This window comes from Meleagris gallopavo, chromosome 2, assembly GCF_000146605.3.
Source record: "Meleagris gallopavo isolate NT-WF06-2002-E0010 breed Aviagen turkey brand Nicholas breeding stock chromosome 2, Turkey_5.1, whole genome shotgun sequence".
In the NCBI taxonomy this organism is placed as follows: domain Eukaryota; kingdom Metazoa; phylum Chordata; class Aves; order Galliformes; family Phasianidae; genus Meleagris; species Meleagris gallopavo.
Window position 1 is genome coordinate 84,694,683 of NC_015012.2, and position 18,155 is coordinate 84,712,837.

Sequence of the window (18,155 nt, forward strand, 5' to 3'; positions counted from 1 at the left end):
AAAAAAAAACCCAACAGTGCATGTCTTGAAAGGCTGGAATAGGAATGTGAAATGTTTGAAGAAAGGCAGAAAAACCTTCAGTTTATTATTTCCAAGAAGGTCAGGGGTTTATAGACTCAGCAGTCCCCATCCTACAGCTTGAAACCATAAGGCATTCTACAGGGATGCTACTTAGCTTCTGAACTTCTGTCATTAGGTGGCTGCCTCTGTGGTTTTCAGCTTCTGATAGAAACAATAAGAAATGATTTAAAAGAAAGAAAAGAAGAAAACAATATGCAATAAAGTCAAAATTAATATCTGATATTGATGTCGGGAGTCATGATACTTTGCAGGAGAAGGAATTTGGAGAAATCTCTTTCAGATGGTGGATGAGCACAGTAGCTCAGTTAGCTTTATGAAATGATAGGAAAAGGAATTTCAGGCTATGGTAGTTTCAGTGTATGTGTTGATAATTTAATAAAATGTAATATGACTCTAGATACTAGATGTGTTAATGCACATACATCTATAAAATCATCTTCCTGAACAACCTTAATTTCCTTGTAAGATAGTAACTGTATTTCTGCAGTACCTATAAGTAGAAGAGATTTTATTTGCAGCATTGTTTACATTCACAACTGTGTCATCCTGGCCAGACCCTAGCAACAATTCTGCAGGAAGGACAGATGACCTTTCAAACCTCACATTCATGTAGAGACCAGATGGCTAATCAAAGGTGTGATGTTTGTTACTTTTCTCCTTTCTCTCTATTTTGTTCTCTCTGTTGTACATTTTGATGAGATATAGCAGTACTATATAGTTACATACCTTCAAGTAATACCGTAAAAATATGAAAAATGATCTGTCTTTCTCACCTATAACTGAGAGCTCATCCTTTCCAGACTTTACTCTAAGGAAGCTTCTGAGCACCCTTGAATGCCAATATAATGTTAAACATAGGTACTATGAAACAGCTACTAGAAGTAATCAAGTTGCAAATAATATTCAATTACGGAAATTGATTAAGAGTGTATCTTAGGTTGAAAATACCAAGTACTGGAACATTTGTATTTTAAAAACTGTTGTATTCCAACTCACTTTATAATTCACAGTTCCCTGATTAAATGGAAATATGAATTGCAGTTTAAATGGCAGTTTATCACTGAAAAGAACCAGCTCTTTTATTTTGATAGCATTGTTTTACATGGACTGTAGAAATACAATTTGCTGAAAATCTTTAATCTAAAATGTTAACTAATAAAGCTTATGTATTTACTTAGACACATATATGTTATATCATGAATAATGCAGTAAATAAATATGATTTCTACTTTGTACAGTCCAGGTTTTATTGCTGATCTCAGTATTTGCTCTGATGTACCAATCTTTTAATGAATATAAAAACAAACAAAACAAACAAAACAAAAGGTCTACTATATTTAACTGATTTACATGTAGTTCTGTGACCTCATTATTTCACACACCTGTAAATTCTTGATATTTGTTATATTTCTACTACCATGTAAGGTGCCTGCAGAAAGAATCTGGAATGTTAGGTTTAATGCAAACTGCACTGAAGTTAGAAGACAATACCCCACTACTTGAATAAGGACAAACATTTTTTAAAGAATGAAAGTCATTGTGATGGGAGTTATGCATTTCCGCATTTCCTATTAAGCAATGTTAACATTATAATTGGTCAAAGCAGCCATTGGATCATACATCAGAAATAAATTTAATCTCCGACTATCCTGGAAAATAATTTTTAAGGAGGAAAGGTCGTTAAGTGAATTAGATTTCTTTTCCTTGGGTATTTATAATCAAATTAACTCTGATCTTTGTACTGTGCTCATATTATGTATTTAAATTGGATAAGAATACACTTACTTTGCTTTGGTTCACATTGCCAAGTGTCTTGAGACACATGAACTAGATTCTTTTAGGATGAAACTAGACATGAAATGCACTTCAGTACCATGCTTAATGCTCTTCTGAAGCAAAACATCATTCAGTTAATGAGGACCAGCCTAGAACTTGTTCAGAGCACTTCAAAAAAGGTAGTGCTGGGCCTGCAAATTATTTTGCTCTGCACATCTCCACTGACTGATCAGCACTGTCGGTCATGTTGATATAGTCTCAGTATTTCCTGGGGAATGTTAAATTTTGCTTAGCTGAAACTTTGTTAAAAAACTAGTTGCCAGTAAGAGCCTCCTTGCTCTATTCATTCCACATATGTGATTTGTGATCTGCTAGGAAGTCTCAAGCTAAATAGTTCTGATTGGTTCATTCCTCTAAAATCTGGGGGAAAATGACTAAAACAAAACCTCAGGATACTTTGGTTTGACGAGTTCAGGTGTTCTTTGGCACTCCATTTTCTACTGCTCTTGCAAAGAGCAACAAAAGGTTATTTATGCGGAAACTGATTTAAAAGATCTTGTGCAGTTAGAAGGTAGCTGTAGTAGCTGTACACAGTAATGAGTTATATGGCTTGTATTTTACATCTGAAGTCCTTTGCCTGTTTCTGGGTCCCCAGCTGAAAGAAGGACATGAGCATACTGGAGACTGTCCAGAGATGGACAAGTAGGATAATAAAGGTTTTGGAATATCATTCAAGCAGAGGTTTAGAGAGCTGGAAATGTTTAATCTAGGAAAGAGAAGGCTCAGAGCAATGTTATCAATGTATATAAATACCTGATGGAGGGGCAGGAGTGTTATGGTAAAGAAGACTGAAGTGGTGCACCCAGTAGGGTACCAGAGAGGACAAGAGGCCAGGCGCTTAAGCTGAAACGTGGGAAATTCAACTCAACAGTAAGAAAACACTTTTTAATGGTAAATGGTTCAACACTGGGAAAGGTTGCCCGAAGAGGTTTTTGAGTCTTAATTCCAAAATGTTTTTTACTGATCTAAAATTAGCAATGCAGAGATAGAGGAGCTGTCAGAGATTCAGTTAATTTCTGCAGCAGCAACTTGCTGACAAAACTACATTTTTCACTATTAGTCTTCAATTCTAATACAATAGCAAATAATATTTCCAAGGAAATGAGAAGTTTGTACAAAATATAAAAATATGTGAAGAACCTCATTTTTTTTTTCTAAATTTCCCAGAATCAAATATTATTGATTTATGTATTTAAAACAGGCAGTAAACCTAAGGTCTAGGGCATGAGCATCCAACCTCTTTGCTTGCCTGGGCCTTAATGAGCAAACAGGCATTGTCTTGGGCCGCATGTAAAATATAAAATATAGTTAATGTTTATACATTACAGCACAATTTTAATGTATTTTTTATTAAAGTGTAACAAGCAGAGAGCAACAACAACATAAAATTAGTGGGATATTTGACCCTATGCACTAACGCATCAATGTCTGGTTTAGTGGAAGTGATTGCAATTCATAGTGAGTTCTCAAGGTGTTTGTCGTAGATTTTTGATAAAATTTTACTCATCCTGTGCTCCTACTTTGACATAATTTTCACAAATTTATATCCTGCCAAAAAGTGATGATATGAGTAAGTGAAGATTGTGAAGCAAGGGATATTTTTCTCTGTTAAGATAGGACTTATAAAAGTCTGGTAAGGAGAAATGACTAAATATTTATTTGAGTGGTATGTCTGACTGCAACCCTATACCTTCCATTTGAAAATTTCCAGATAATGTATTTATATCTACTGAAAATGGAGTAGCAAATATATTAAAAAAATGATGTTTGGTTTTTTGTTTTTTGTTTTTTTTTTTTGAAATCTTGAAACGCATTCTTAAATTCCTTTATCAAAATGGAAAACAAGGCTGAATATCTTTTGCTGTTCACAGGACTGTATTTAGCCAGTGCATCAAAATATTATTTGCAGTAACTTCAGCTTGCCATAATTTAAGTTTCATTGAAAACATTCTTATTGTTTGAAACATAGCGCAGATGCACAGGATAAGTTGATTTTGAAGATGTACTTTTATCTCATTTAAAGAGATAACTGTCAACTCCGTCAAAAATTTTAACTCTGTTAACCATTTTAAATCTTCATATTCTGGGACAAATTTTCCTTCTGATTCCATATAGACCTTGATTTCATTTTGCAAATCATAAAATCTTTTCAACGTTTTACCCTGGCTTGGTCATAGTTCATCAGAAAAGTAAACGATGTCCCTATAATCAGCATCCATACTTTTAAGAAGCTCCTGGAATTGACAGTGATTCTGTCCCTTGGACTCTCTGAAATTCAGTTTTGAGGATGATTTACATTACATTATCAATTTTTAAATCTTTCACATATGAATTTTCTTGATATTTCATCAAACATGAGTTAGTGATGGCCATTGCATAATCTTCTATTAATTATATGTTTCTCTTTTTTTCTACCAGCCATCACTAGAGTGCCATCAGTAGCTATCCCAGAGGTGTCAACAAAGGTTGAAGAAAATCACTTCACCTCTAATAAAAATGGCAGTTTGAGCCTTATCTGTAGCAATAGTACTTTCATCTATAGCCAAAGCAAAGCAGAATAAAAGAAATGAAATTAGCAGATTTTCTCTCCAGATTTCTTTCAAAATATTTTCCTATTTCTTCTGTTCATCTGGCTGTAATCCAGTGGCACAAACTGATTTTAGAAAAAATCATTTTTTAAAATCAGGATACATTATACCAGCCATGCTATCCATATAATGCTTAATAAACTTGCCTTAAGTAAATGGTAACATTGGTGATTCTATCATTTTATGATATCCTTACAAATTAAGCATAGTGCAATACTATTTGTCTTGACAAAAGAAGTGCTCATCTATCCATTCTTTGTTAGCACTCTTCCTTCATCCACAACTTTTCTTTTTGGAGTTCTGTTTTCTTTTGTGTCAGCATTGGGCAGGTTGAAATACTGTTATCAACAATCACTGCCTTTTACTCAGCAAGCGGTACAAGCACATTACACAATAAATACGTGTGGAGTTTGATGCGACCAAGCTTCTGCAACCTTCTTGCAAGGTGCAAGAAGAAGACACAGCACTACACTGCACCCTCTCTGTGTCAGGTCAGGCTGCTCCATGGGAAAGAGCCATTGCAGTGGGCTGCATGTAGCCCGCAGGCTGTGCTGCATATTGGACACACCTGGCCTAGTGCACTGAGCTGCTGCAGAAGAAATTCATCAGTTATTCTGGAAGATGTCTTTTCCTAATAGATTTGTTTCTCAAAATCTCTAACTACAGCATTGCCTCTGATGCAAGTTAAGTTAAAATTAATCTGAAACAACTTACATATCTTAGAATGAATCAGTAGTAGTGCAGTAATTTCCATCAGCTGCATGAAAGAAAGCAGTATTTGTCTCATTTAATCCCCACCCATTAATTACTGACATAATAAGCAACAAACTTAACTTAATTTACTAAATTACACACCACTGTGCTTTCTGGACATGTATTTTTTTAATGTGACAGCCGAGCCATAGGAGGTATATTGTTGGTTTTTTGTTTTGTTTTGTTTTGTTTTTGTTTGTTTGTTTTGGTAAGTACAAATTTGCAGACAGAATGCAGTTGGTTGCTCTTCCTTATCCATCTATTAGTAGGCTAGACAGAGCATGCCCAGCATTCTGGTCATGCCTTCACCATATGTCTGCCTGAAAGATGAAAAAACAACAATTTATAAAAGGAAAAAATTGTTTCCATGACCACATCACTTTTAGTGCATCTTCAGGTTTCCAAGAACAAAATTTTCACTATCCAGAGCAACTGCTTTTTAGAAAATATGGAAGCAGAATAGAGACAGAACTGAGGTGATCACTTTTTAATTAGCTAAAGCACAAATTTGATGCAAGAAAAAACCTTCAAATAAAAAGAAGCATAGCCACTTACTCAGACTGATCATTAATCAAAATTCAAACTAGAATTGATTATTCTTGCAGTATGACTATCCATAATTTAACATTTGCATCATTAAGGAAATGATAGATGCAGGAAAAGAAAAAAAAGAAAAAAAAGTGGAAAATTGAAAAAAAATCTTGTATGTATAATAATAATCAATGAGGATTTTTTTTTCCATCTTTCCTCTTAAAATTTCAATTTATTTTCTATCACTAAGGGAAATTTCTGAAGAAATCCAATTTGATAGGTAAATTACAAAATTATAGAACAGTGGAGGCTGGAAAGGACCTCTGCAGATCATCTGGTACCAATCAAGGTTCTGTTCAAGTAGGGTCACCTAGAGCTGCTTGCCACAGAACATGTCCAGGTGTCTTTTGAGCATCTCCAACAAAGAAGATCCCACAGCCTCTCTGGGGAACTTGTTACAATAATCAGTCACTTTCACAGTAAAAAAAAAATGTTTCCTTTTGTTTGAATTGAACTTCCTCTGTCTCACTTTTTGCCCACTACCTCTTCCCCTGTTGCTGGACACCACTGAAAGGAGACTGACTCTGTGTTCCTTGCATACTGCCTTTGGGTTTTTATATCAAATATTATATATTAATGAGGACCCTCTGAACCTTTTGTTTCTTAGGCTATACTGTTCCAGGTCTTTCAGCCATTTCACAGATGAGAAATGCTCTAATTCTGAGATTGGGCTAAATCTGTCACTACACTAAAGACATAGTTGTTCAGATTCAGTTGTGACTATGGAAGATGTCATATAAGCCTACTACATCAATGACTGCACTAATGATGTTAACAGGGATTTGCAGCAGAAAATACTTAGTTCAGTGATGTATTCCTTATTGGCTTACTTAACATTTGGTTCAGTACAGCAGCTAATGGTATTTTGTCACTCTAATTTCAACAGAGATCAAAGGTAATGACTTTTTTTGAGACTGTTCTACTAGCAGGTGAAAATTCATTGCAAGTAGCTGAACAGATAAATGCTTTTAATTGATTGTTCAATGTATCTACATTCTTTGTTAACTGAAGACTGCAGGACTAATTTAGACCTACTTAGTATCAGTAAACATTGTATGCTCAATGCTTTGCCTTTATTTTTAGTTAGATTTTTTCATTCAGTCCTAAGGATCTAGGAAGTCAACTGGATCATGTTTCCTCTTTTTCTCCTCCAGCTTCATGCAAGTAGAATGAAGATTAAGATACATTTTTTTTTAGACAGAAATCATATAGACAACAGTCTATATTTTTCCACTTTAGTTCTACTTTGCTGGATGTCCAGGGAATTGAAAGGACTGTACTAATATGGCAGTTGCTGAACTACTATTCACAGCCCAATGCAAAGCCACACAGTAAGAGCAGCTAGGGGTAGAGGTAGAAAGGCTTTGCAGACTGCTGTATCACTCTGAATGAGAAATGAAGACCTGACTACTGCAATGAAATTCTAGACACAGCAAAGGCAGGGAGTCAACAGAGGAATTCAAAGAGATAGAACCTGAATTCAAATAAAAGCTGCAGGAGAAAAGAGAGAGAGAATTTAGAAGAGCATACATTTAGATTTCATATCTTTAATGTCAGAAACAAAGCATTCCGAATTTTGCATTTTCAAGTATGACAATCACTTTTCTAGAGTTATTGCTAAATTCTTTTAAACTATTACTTAATGATATTAAAGGAAGACAAAAAGAAGAAGTTTATCAGTTCCTTTTCTTTGCTCTTAATTTTAAATATTGTTATGGCTGTTTGCTCAACTCCACATACACAAAAATACAGGAGGAGAAAATATGATGAAAAAAAGGTTGTGGGTTGAGTTAAAGACCAGTCCAATTAAGGGAAAAGTAAAAAAGCAAAGGTTACGTGGAAGAAAAAGGATAAAACAGTTGTCCTCTACTACTCTTCAGCGCAAGAGATGTTTGGCCACATCTTAGGAAACAGGGCCTCAGTACATGGAGCAGTTTCTTGTAAAGACAGGTGTTTTCATAACAGGCATTCTACCATTTCCTTCTGCTTTCCAAACTTTAATTGCTGAGCATGACATCATAGATTGTAAAATATCCTTTGGTCAGTTTACATCACCTGTACTGGCAGTATTCCCTCCCCACCTCTTGCCCATCCACAGCCTGCTGGTTTGGGGTGATCGAAGTGAGTCTTGGTACTGTGCCAGTAATGCTTAGCAACAGAAGAAAAAACAAAACAAAACAAAACAAAAAAAACACTGCTGAATTCTCAGTGCTGTTCAAGCTACAAGTGCAGAGCAAAATACTGTATGGGCTGCTGTGGCTACTGTGTGCTGTTGACTCCATCCCAGCCAGACCCAGTATACCCACTATAATTGTCCTACAGATGACAACGTATTGTGTTCAGAGTACACAGTTTGGAGTATATAGAGTGTTCCCTCATTATATAACATTAAATGTAGTCAATATTAGGACACATATGCAGAGTGGCTTGGTTTCCAGCAATATGCCAATTTTTAGGACATGATGTAAAGTTGTAATTAGGTAAATCTCACTCCTTTCTAACAGATAATTGTCTTCTTTCTTCCAATGGCACATCAACAATTCTGAAATTTTCTGCTTCCTTTTCTGCACCAGCATCTAAAAAATCTCTTCAAAAATAGTCATGACATTCTGGTTCACCTGAAAGAGTTCACAAAAAGTAGAAATAACTTACTTTTACTTGTGTTACACAGTTTATATACACAGGTTTATACTCAGTCAGTCTGTCAAGAATTGAGTCAATTGTCAATTCAAGACAGCTATGATTATTCAAATTTAATTGTAACTTAATTCTTTCTGGAGACAAAATTAAACGCATTACAGAAAAAGAAAGTTCATAACCTTCCACTATCGTGGTAACTGTTTTGGACAGTATGAAGCAAACATTTCAGCCAAACAGCTGCACCACAGTATGCTCTGCTTGGTCAGACCAAATGTAGCACAAAACATGTTTTAATTATTCAGTGCTGAGAAAATTTCAGATATCACAGAGATGAAGGTGGTTTATATAGATAGATGCCCATGGGAAAAGACTTCTAAATATTTGTGCCTTTGAAAGAGCAAATGTGAGCTGACAGCATACCTTTAAAGCTATAAACATCACAAACCAACAAGCTTAGCATTGCACTTATATAAGAATCCCAGAATGATTCAGACAGTTCAGTTCTTGAGACAACTTATTCTATCAGCTCATACATTAGACAGTACCTGGATCACTGCTTTCTTTTATTTTAATTCTGTAAAATATGACTTTACAGTGATCCAATTTTGTAGATTGATAAGCAAATAATACTTGGGCTTGTACAGGTTTTAGCGCATACTTAGAGGTCTGCATTGCAGGTGATGCAAGATTCTTTACTTGCATTAGGAAAATATGAAGGTATTTCATAGGTACAAAAAATAAGTTTTCTTCACAGGGTGCAAATAGAGAAACCTAGCAGTATGAGAAATAGAGACAAAAATGTGTCCCTCTCTTCTTCATACATTTCTTTCTTGAAAGTACATTGCATTGCCATGAGTGCATTAAATCTGATATACCTTTAAGCGATGAACAGAAAGGATGACGTATCTTCTGTTAGAATATCTCACAGGTATGCAGAAGTATAAAAACCTTCACACATTTGATTCAAGCTGGAGTTCACACATACTTATAAAGTATACTCCTCTTGAAAAAGCATTTATTTGATATGGCAGTCAGGAAGGTCAATGACAATATAGCATGATTCAAGTAAGAAGTGGTGCAAATAAGATACAATCAGATGTGTATGATCTAAGTCAAGTCTGCATACGTGTATGGCAGAGTTTGATAAGGTCTCATTTTGCTATTGCTTCTCTTGAAACTGTGCTTGTCATTAAGAAAGCAGAGAAGCTAAGAAAATCACATCTTTATGTCTGAAATATGCCATGTATTTAAAAGTGCATTCACAAAATGGATCCCCATAAACTAAAGGTTCTCTAAATGGTGTTGATTTGTGTATGAAAAAAGCAGGTCAAAGTTCATAAAGAATGATTTTGTTTTCCTGTGACACTGTGTGAACTGCAATAAAAATAAATTAATAACATAAACATGACAGAGAAAAGACAAAGCTCTCACTACAATTTGAGCTTTCCTTCTTTGTTTAATGATGTGCTTTAGCCCTGATTAAAAAAAACAAACACATAATTGATAGCATATATTTCATTCATTTATTTTTTACTTTGGTGACATTGTTCATTTTTCTAATAATAACAAACACAATTTAATTTCTTTCTCATGCTACTTATTTCCAGTAGAAGCATTAGAATTACAATTCAGGCTTCCCACTACTATCACCTTCTTGTACTTCACAGTGTTTTGTTTTCCAGCTAGCTTTATATCAGTTTTGAAAAATAGACAGTTGTAAATGATGGTAATAATAATATGCAAGTTTTTAACTTTGTTTATTCCCTTATCTTTCTCTGCTTCCTTCCAAAGCTATTATTTGATATTCCAGCATTAATAGCTTTTCTTTTTTGGAGTAAAGAAGAACACAGAATACATAGATAAAGACAGTACAGTGTGAATATTTGTAGTCACTTATTAGAGAATCACAGAATGGCTGAGGTTGGAAGGGATCTCTGGATCCATCTGGTCCTACCTCTGCCATACTTGGAATGTCATTTTACTGTTACTCATATTTGCCTAATTGCACTTCAACTATTGGGAATCCTGTTTGCTATTCTGTCCTGTAGTAAAGAGGGGATGTTACTTAACTTGTGATACAAGCCAAAAGCTTCCAGAAAAATTAATGAAAATGCAAGCTATGGTAAACTTTCAAACACTGTAAGATTGTTTTAAAATATCAATCGACAAGAATAAAATCCTAAAATGAAGGGTATTTTTTAAATACCTTATTAAAGGTTTAAACATTATGATATGATGTGCCAAAATTTTCAAAAGATGTGTAGCTATTTGCTTAGCAGGTAGCATATGGAAATTCACTTAAAGCATTCTGAAATACTCTGGGTTTTTTTTAATCAAACACCATTTTGAAGTAAATAATAACAATTACTTTTTTCTTTTTAAAATAAAGTTTTAAACCCACATGTACTTAACACTTCAGGCACAGATCACAATGCTAATGTCTTTGGAAAGGCATAACTACTTTTTATGATCACATATTCTGTTTTAAGGAACTCGTGAAAGCAGCAATGCCAGGAAAGGTGCTAACTTTTGACCACAGAACTCCACAGAGCAAAAACGTGTGGGCTGAGAGGAAATAAGTTTAGCAGCATGATCCCTAGTGGACAGCAGCACACATAATAAAACTACTGGACATAAAATGTTAGGGGTATAAAAACTTAAATTTTGCAGAAACTCCCTGTTGGTTAGCTATTTGAAAAATGGCCTACAGGAAACTTGGAACAATAGTGACACCAAGTGGTTTTGTAGTCTTTCTATAAGGGAAAGACTCCATTTACAATTGTGCGGTCACATATCTCTACATATTCTCATATGTATTTTCTCAGTCTCACCCTTGATACTGCTTTTCAGATTATTTAAATCAGTGTTGTTCATTTATCCCCATGTAGTCCCTGACTCAGCCTGCAGTCTAAGACAATAGAATAAGCACAAGGTGAAGGAGAGATGTTCTTAACCTTGTTCAATTTCAATTCCTCATTTCTGATATTCATCTGCAGAAACACCTGCATGTGTAAGCTTAAAATTCACCTGATATGGTAGATAGCCATAATTATAATCTTTTGGCCCTCCAGATTTGCTTTGATCAGCTGCCCTAAGTCTTTGAAGCATACCACAAGGAAGAGGTCCATTATTATTAGAGCTTTGAAAAAGGCTGAGAGTTGGATTTGTGGAGAAATAACAAATGGAACAAGAACCTGTGCATAGATGAAAGTATTGGAAAATAAATAAATAAATAAAATTAAAAAACAAAACAGGCATAATTAGAATAAATTACCATTTGTACTTTTTAAGCTGTTCCCAACAGAAAAGTTTTCTAACATTTAGTTCCCTTTAAAAATTAATATTAATGTCATGTTCTCTTTCTTAATTTTTACACCAAAATAATAATGCAAAATCTTATAATAGTGTCTATCCATGAAAAATCAGGGAGGAGAAAATAGACCTCTCCAGAAACTATGATCCTTAAGTAGGCAGTAATGCTTTCACTGGTGCCTGAAACACCATGCCCTTATGCTCTCCTCACAAATATACGAATATTGTTGATTGACAAAAGCCTTCATAGATATGAATCAAAACCTTTTTACTGTTAATTTATATGAAGATGTAATGATATTCTACTGTGTATTTTTCTGCTTCTGAATCCATTACCATAGTGGTAATACAAAGGCAGTGCTGCTTTCAAAAGTCTAAATCCCTAAAGAAAATAGCACAATGGAATTTAAATGTAATCACAATCACTGACCTCAAGCTGAACAGAAAAAACTAATCTGATACAGTCCTTTACTGTACTCCATACTTCTAAGTGGTGCTAAAACCCCATATCTAATAATGGCTATATTTATTTACATGCCATACTACATTGCAGTAGCAGGAGATAAAATAATACCTGGGTTAAATCAAGACAGATAAAACAAATGCTGCTCTTTATGAGCTAATCCTTGGGATCCAAGCTTGAGAAGTTCTATGAACTTTCCTACACTAAGGATGACAAAGAATTTACTAGGTGTGTTAATATGCAGGTCATTTCATTGAGTATGCATGCAGGTTACTGAGAAACACTGTTTTTTATGTTACAAAACTGTAGCTTAATCTGAGTGATACTTACAAAGTGCTCTTCAAGCCTGCTGGTATTCTTGATCAGGAAGATGTTTTCCACATAATTCTAACTTAATGGATAAAATGTCAGGGTTTCTATGATTTGCATCAGAAAGAGGTACTTGTACACGTCTTGTTAAAAGATTTGTGGCTTTATTTCTAGGTCATAGCTGTAATTCATTTTACATCAATGAATTTATTCAATGAATGTAGTATGATTTTCTTCTTTTTCAAGACAAATGTGATCTTTTGATTTAGTTCCTGGAGTAGAATGCATGATTTGGAGGTTAAGTTTCTGATTTCTATTTGGACTGAATCTAAATTGGAAGTTGTTTGTGACTCAAGTTCTCCAAAGTTTGGACCTGAAAAAGTTTCAAGGCCCTTCTAACCTGGGCTGTTCTAAGATTTTATTAAAATGGAAGGGAGTAATTTCTTTCCGTTCTCTTTTATTTAGATGTATCTGATTAGTTTGAAAGCTCTTCCAGGTAGAACGTGTATTGATTTCTTCGAATGTATGGAGTATGGCAGCAACAGGGCATACTGTTTCTGCTCAGGGCACCACAAGACTGATTACAATCAGAAAAACATGGTGGTTGCTTAACATCTCAGGTCACTGGAGCCTGACTTGTTTTCTCTGCCATCTTCCATGTTGTATACTTTCTAATGCATATTTGAGATATCATGCCTCTATTCATTCATACAGAATCATTGAATCATAGAATCACTCAGGTTGGAAAAGACCAAAAAAAGATCATCGAGTCCAACCACAACCTACCGTACTACCCTAACTAACAGCCCTCTGCTAAATCATGTCCCTGAGCACCACATCCAAACGGATTTTAAACACATTCACGGATGGTGACTCAACCACCTCCCAGGGGAGCCTATTCCAGTGCTTAACAACCCTTTCTGTAAAGAAGTGTTTCCTAACATCCAACCTAAACTTACCCTGGCACAACTTGAGGCCATTTCCCCTCATCCTGTCACCTGTCACCAGTGAGAAGAGACCAACCCCGCTCTTGTTGTAAGCACCTTTCAGGTATTGGAAGAGAGCAATGAAGTCTCCCCTCAGACTCCTTTTCCCCAAACTAAACAGCCCCAGATGCTTCAGTCTCTCCTTTTAAGGCATATTCTCCAAGCCCTTCACAAGCCTTGAAATTGCCCTGAAATCGTTGCATATATGAATTTAACTGCTCCAAAGCAAGACATCAGGTATGTAGGCTTTTTCACAGCCTCTCTTTGTTCTGTTTGTTAGTGGATTGGAGAAACCTAGCTCCAAAACATGGGAGTTTGTCATGTATTGGGTCAGATTGCCAGTATACTTGTCTTTAATGGCAATGGTGAGATATCAAAGAGAGAACAGCAGAATGTGTGTTCACATTCAGTGGTCAGTGTTTAAGAGATATATTTTCAGCAGCAATAATTGAATAACCTCATTAGCACTGAAACATCTGTACAAATATTTGAAGCACATATTTGGGAATCTTCTGAGTTATTTTCTTTAGTCTGCTCTTACAAATATTTCCTGCTTTTTTTTTTTTTTTTTTTTTTGGAGGCATTAGAAGTACATGTTGAAATTAAAAGCAAGAAAATAAAGAAAGACTGGTCTAATTTTTCTCATCTATAAAATATTAATTTAAATGGTGTCTAAATTAATAATTCATAGCAAATACATAATGTGATTAATGAAGTTTCTTTTTTTGCGTTGTGTCATTATTTGTATTACAAATACTCCATGTTTATTTTCTCAGTCTAACTTAAAAGATTAGTTAGAGAAAAGAGATGGAGTTTGACTGTCTCTGGAGGAGTCAGCACAAAAACAGCATTTTAAATATGTTTAAAATATTGTTTTGGGGTCTTGTAAATATTGTTTAAGTTATCTCCAAAATAAATTTGCTACCACAGTATTTAGCAGCCAGCTGCAGAGTAGAAATTGAAGACTTCAATGTAAGGCCATGCAAATTACTTCAGCAATCTACTTGCAGTAGATCTGCAGTGGTTTATTTGAGGCTCATGTATACAAGCAGCAAGTCCTAGCATACATGTTAGATCTTTGTCTGCCTCATTTAATTTCCTCTGTACCAAATGTACAAGGGGAAACTGGACTCTGAACTCTTCTATAATAAAATCTCCCATGTTTCCTACATTCTCCTCACTGATGTAGATGTGAGATTATTGCTTCTCTGTTCTTTGTGATAAGTCTCAGATAGCCTCTTTTGTGTATCCCTGACCCTGAATGTTCATTTGAAGTATGTCATTAAAAAAATGTGCACATAATAAAACAAATTAGAACAAATATACATAATGTTTTTGTGGCATTTAACCTAATCCATCTTCAAGTCTGCAATGAAAGTTCAGGTCAATTCTTGTTATGTCCACACATAGAATAAAGAAAAAATTCAATTTCCTGTTACAATGTGTGCTTAGAAAATCCACTTTAGTATTTGAAGAAGCTAGAATTTGAAATGATAGAATCATAGAATGGCTTGGGTTATTAGGGATCTTAAAGATCATCTAACTCTAACCCCCTACTAGAGGCAGGGTTGCCACTCACCATATCAGGCTGCTCGGGGCCCCATCCAGTCTATCCTTGAATGCCTTCAGGGTAGGGGCATCCACAACCTCTCTCGTACACTTCTTCCAGTGTCTCACCTCCCTCACAGTATAGAATTTCATCCTAATATCTAGTCTAAATCTACCTTATTCCAGTTTAAATCATTTATTTTTATCCTGCCACTTCCTGGCCTTATAAAAAGTCCATCCCCAGCTTTCCTGCAGATTCCCTACACTGTCATCATCTTCATGGCCTTACTCTGGATCTACTCCAGAAGCTCCACATCTTCCTTGTACTGGAGCCCCAGACTTGGACACAGTACTACCTCACCCTGATTGCCATACCTTTCCTGATGCAGCCCAGATGTCCCTAGCCTACCCTGGTGAGTTTTATACAAGCTTCTTGCTCAGGAATGTAAGAACAGTATTCACACACTCAGAACCTCTTGAAGGAATTAAACAGTAAAACCAAAAGAAAACTCTATCAATCAGACACTTGCACCTAACTTAAGGATTTCTGGCTCTCCTTACAGTGTGTCTTGCCTGGAAAACTATGGCCACAGATCTGTGATTGCAGACTATTAAATACTCAGCAAAGGGTGTTAGTACTGAAATAGAAGGAGTAGCAGAGATTGCGGATCAAGCAATGTAGAAGCAAAATGTAAGCTCTTATTTCACTGTTTTCAGTCTATGCAGATGACTTATGCAAAAAATCTCTTTTGAAAAGTGACTTTTCAAGGAAGATAATGCTAACTGGCAATTTAGAAGAAGGAAAAAAGAATTACTGATATTCTGAACCTGAATTGCCAGTTGCCTGGGTAAGAGTTGTTTTGTTTGCTATTATTACAACCCTCAAGCTCTGGAAATGGGAGTCTTCAATTACAAGTTATTTAAATCAGCTTTTCTGGTAACGTAGTTGCTATTTTGATCAACTTTTGAATTATAATTAGGGCATTTTTCCTACTGTTTTTCTCCTTAGGAGGCAGAAACTGAGTCATGTAAATCAGCTTTTGATGATATACACAGCAGTATGTTTGACTCTGAATGTTTAGAGAGAACAGAGGTGTTCCCACCAAGTATTTACCATAACGATATTCTTCTCCTTGTCAATGGTAACAAAGACTGGCAGAGGGAACATGGATTTGTACCTAAAAGGTTAGTTCAGGAGATCAGTTCTTTTCAAACAATTTTTCTGAATGAATTTCTCAAAAGATTAGTTCAGTACTTTCTCCACAACATCTTTCCTGTTTGATCTTACCAAATGCAATCAAATTATCTGCTCCAGTCTCTTATCTGAAAAATAAGAAATGAGTTTTCCTACCACATCAAGATGCTTTAAGGATGGTTCTAAAGCTTTCATCGCTTTCTTCATAAAAAATAAGCATTGTATATGACCGGAGGAATACTTTTATTATTTTTATTATTATTATTTTTAAGGAGTGACAAGAAAATGAATATTCATTAGCACTCCCCACGATGCCTTGAGTTATTAAGAAAACTGAATTTTCTTCATAATTAGACTGTATCGGATGATAAACAGCAGCCAGACCTAGTATTTGTTGAATCCATAATTCATAGAATCGCAGCATCACAGAATCACAGAATCATAGAATCACAGAATAACTTGGCTTGGGATCTTTAAGACCATCCAGTTCCAACACCCCTGTCATGGCCAAGGTTGCCATGGCCTATGGCCCCATCCAACCTGGCCTTGAATGTGTTGAGAGATGAGGCCACACACAAATCTAGTGTTTCTGAAGCAGTGGAAAGATACATGTAGGTTTCTAGAATTGAATTCTTGTGAAGGCAAAACTTCCATAGACGAAGGCTGACAGTCTTGTTTGGCCTGAGGAATTAATACCTACCTGTGTCTGGATGCTTGTAAATATCTGTACTCTGTTCTGTAGGAACTTGTCTGGGCAATGAACTGTGAGGTTTATCTCACTTCTGTCTATAATCCTAAATTAACCAGGTATTAGATTTCAAGAAAAAATGAACAAGTAATTCAGAACTTGCTCAAAACTTACCATGAAAGGAAAAAATAAAAATAAAAAAAATTAAAGGAGGCAGTATCAGAATGATTGTAATATCAAGATTTTAGTTTGTGTTTCATTTGTTAAAATTTTAAGTATCAAAAATCACAATCTTTTTCAGCCTGGCCCTTCTCTTCTTATAACTGAATTTCTTCTAAACTCAGCATAACCACAAGCTGATTTTGAATTATAAGCAGAATTCTAACTATACACGGAGATCCAAAGCTTGGTTGGATACCATTACTGAGATCTCTGGGACTATAAAATGAGTTTGGTATGGTGGTATAATTGCAGTCTTCATAGTCATTTCATTTTTGCATTTGGACTTGGGCACCTCTAAAGAGATGTCAAAAATGTTACATTTCAGAGCAGTCTGTGATGCTCATTGTTTCCTCTTAGGATTTGGAAAGAGTGTATTTATAAGCATGAAGTAGAGAATAGCAGGTTGAAAATTTTCATAACAGTTGTAGAGCTCTGTTTGTGTAGTTCAGTGGACATCATAGTTGGTGATTCTATATTTTGGTAGCTGTCTGTGTTAGTATATGCAGAGTGATATAGTGCTAGGAACAGATTCTTTGGATTCAGTAGAAATAAGTAAAGGAAAAACATTTTTGGCAATGTATTCTTTTTATGTAGCTATGAAAACAGCTTAGAAGAGAAACCTAACTGTACAATGATTTCCACTTAATGTGATCACAAGTTAATTTGACCCATTCTGCTATTTTATGATATCTCCAGGAAATAAATGATTGCTTTTGACCATCATTGTGAATGTTTATTCCTTCTTTTTCATGTTCACTTCAGCTAATAGTAGATAATTCAATCAGCATTTATTGAATCTGCCACTGAAAAGAGTGGCAGATTCAGTACACAGAAGAGTAATTATGTTGTTTACAACATAAAAATAGACGTGTATCATGCTTCTTTTCTACTCTTCTGTTTTCCTGCAGTGGTATATAGAGACTTGAAATTAGTAGTTACCTTT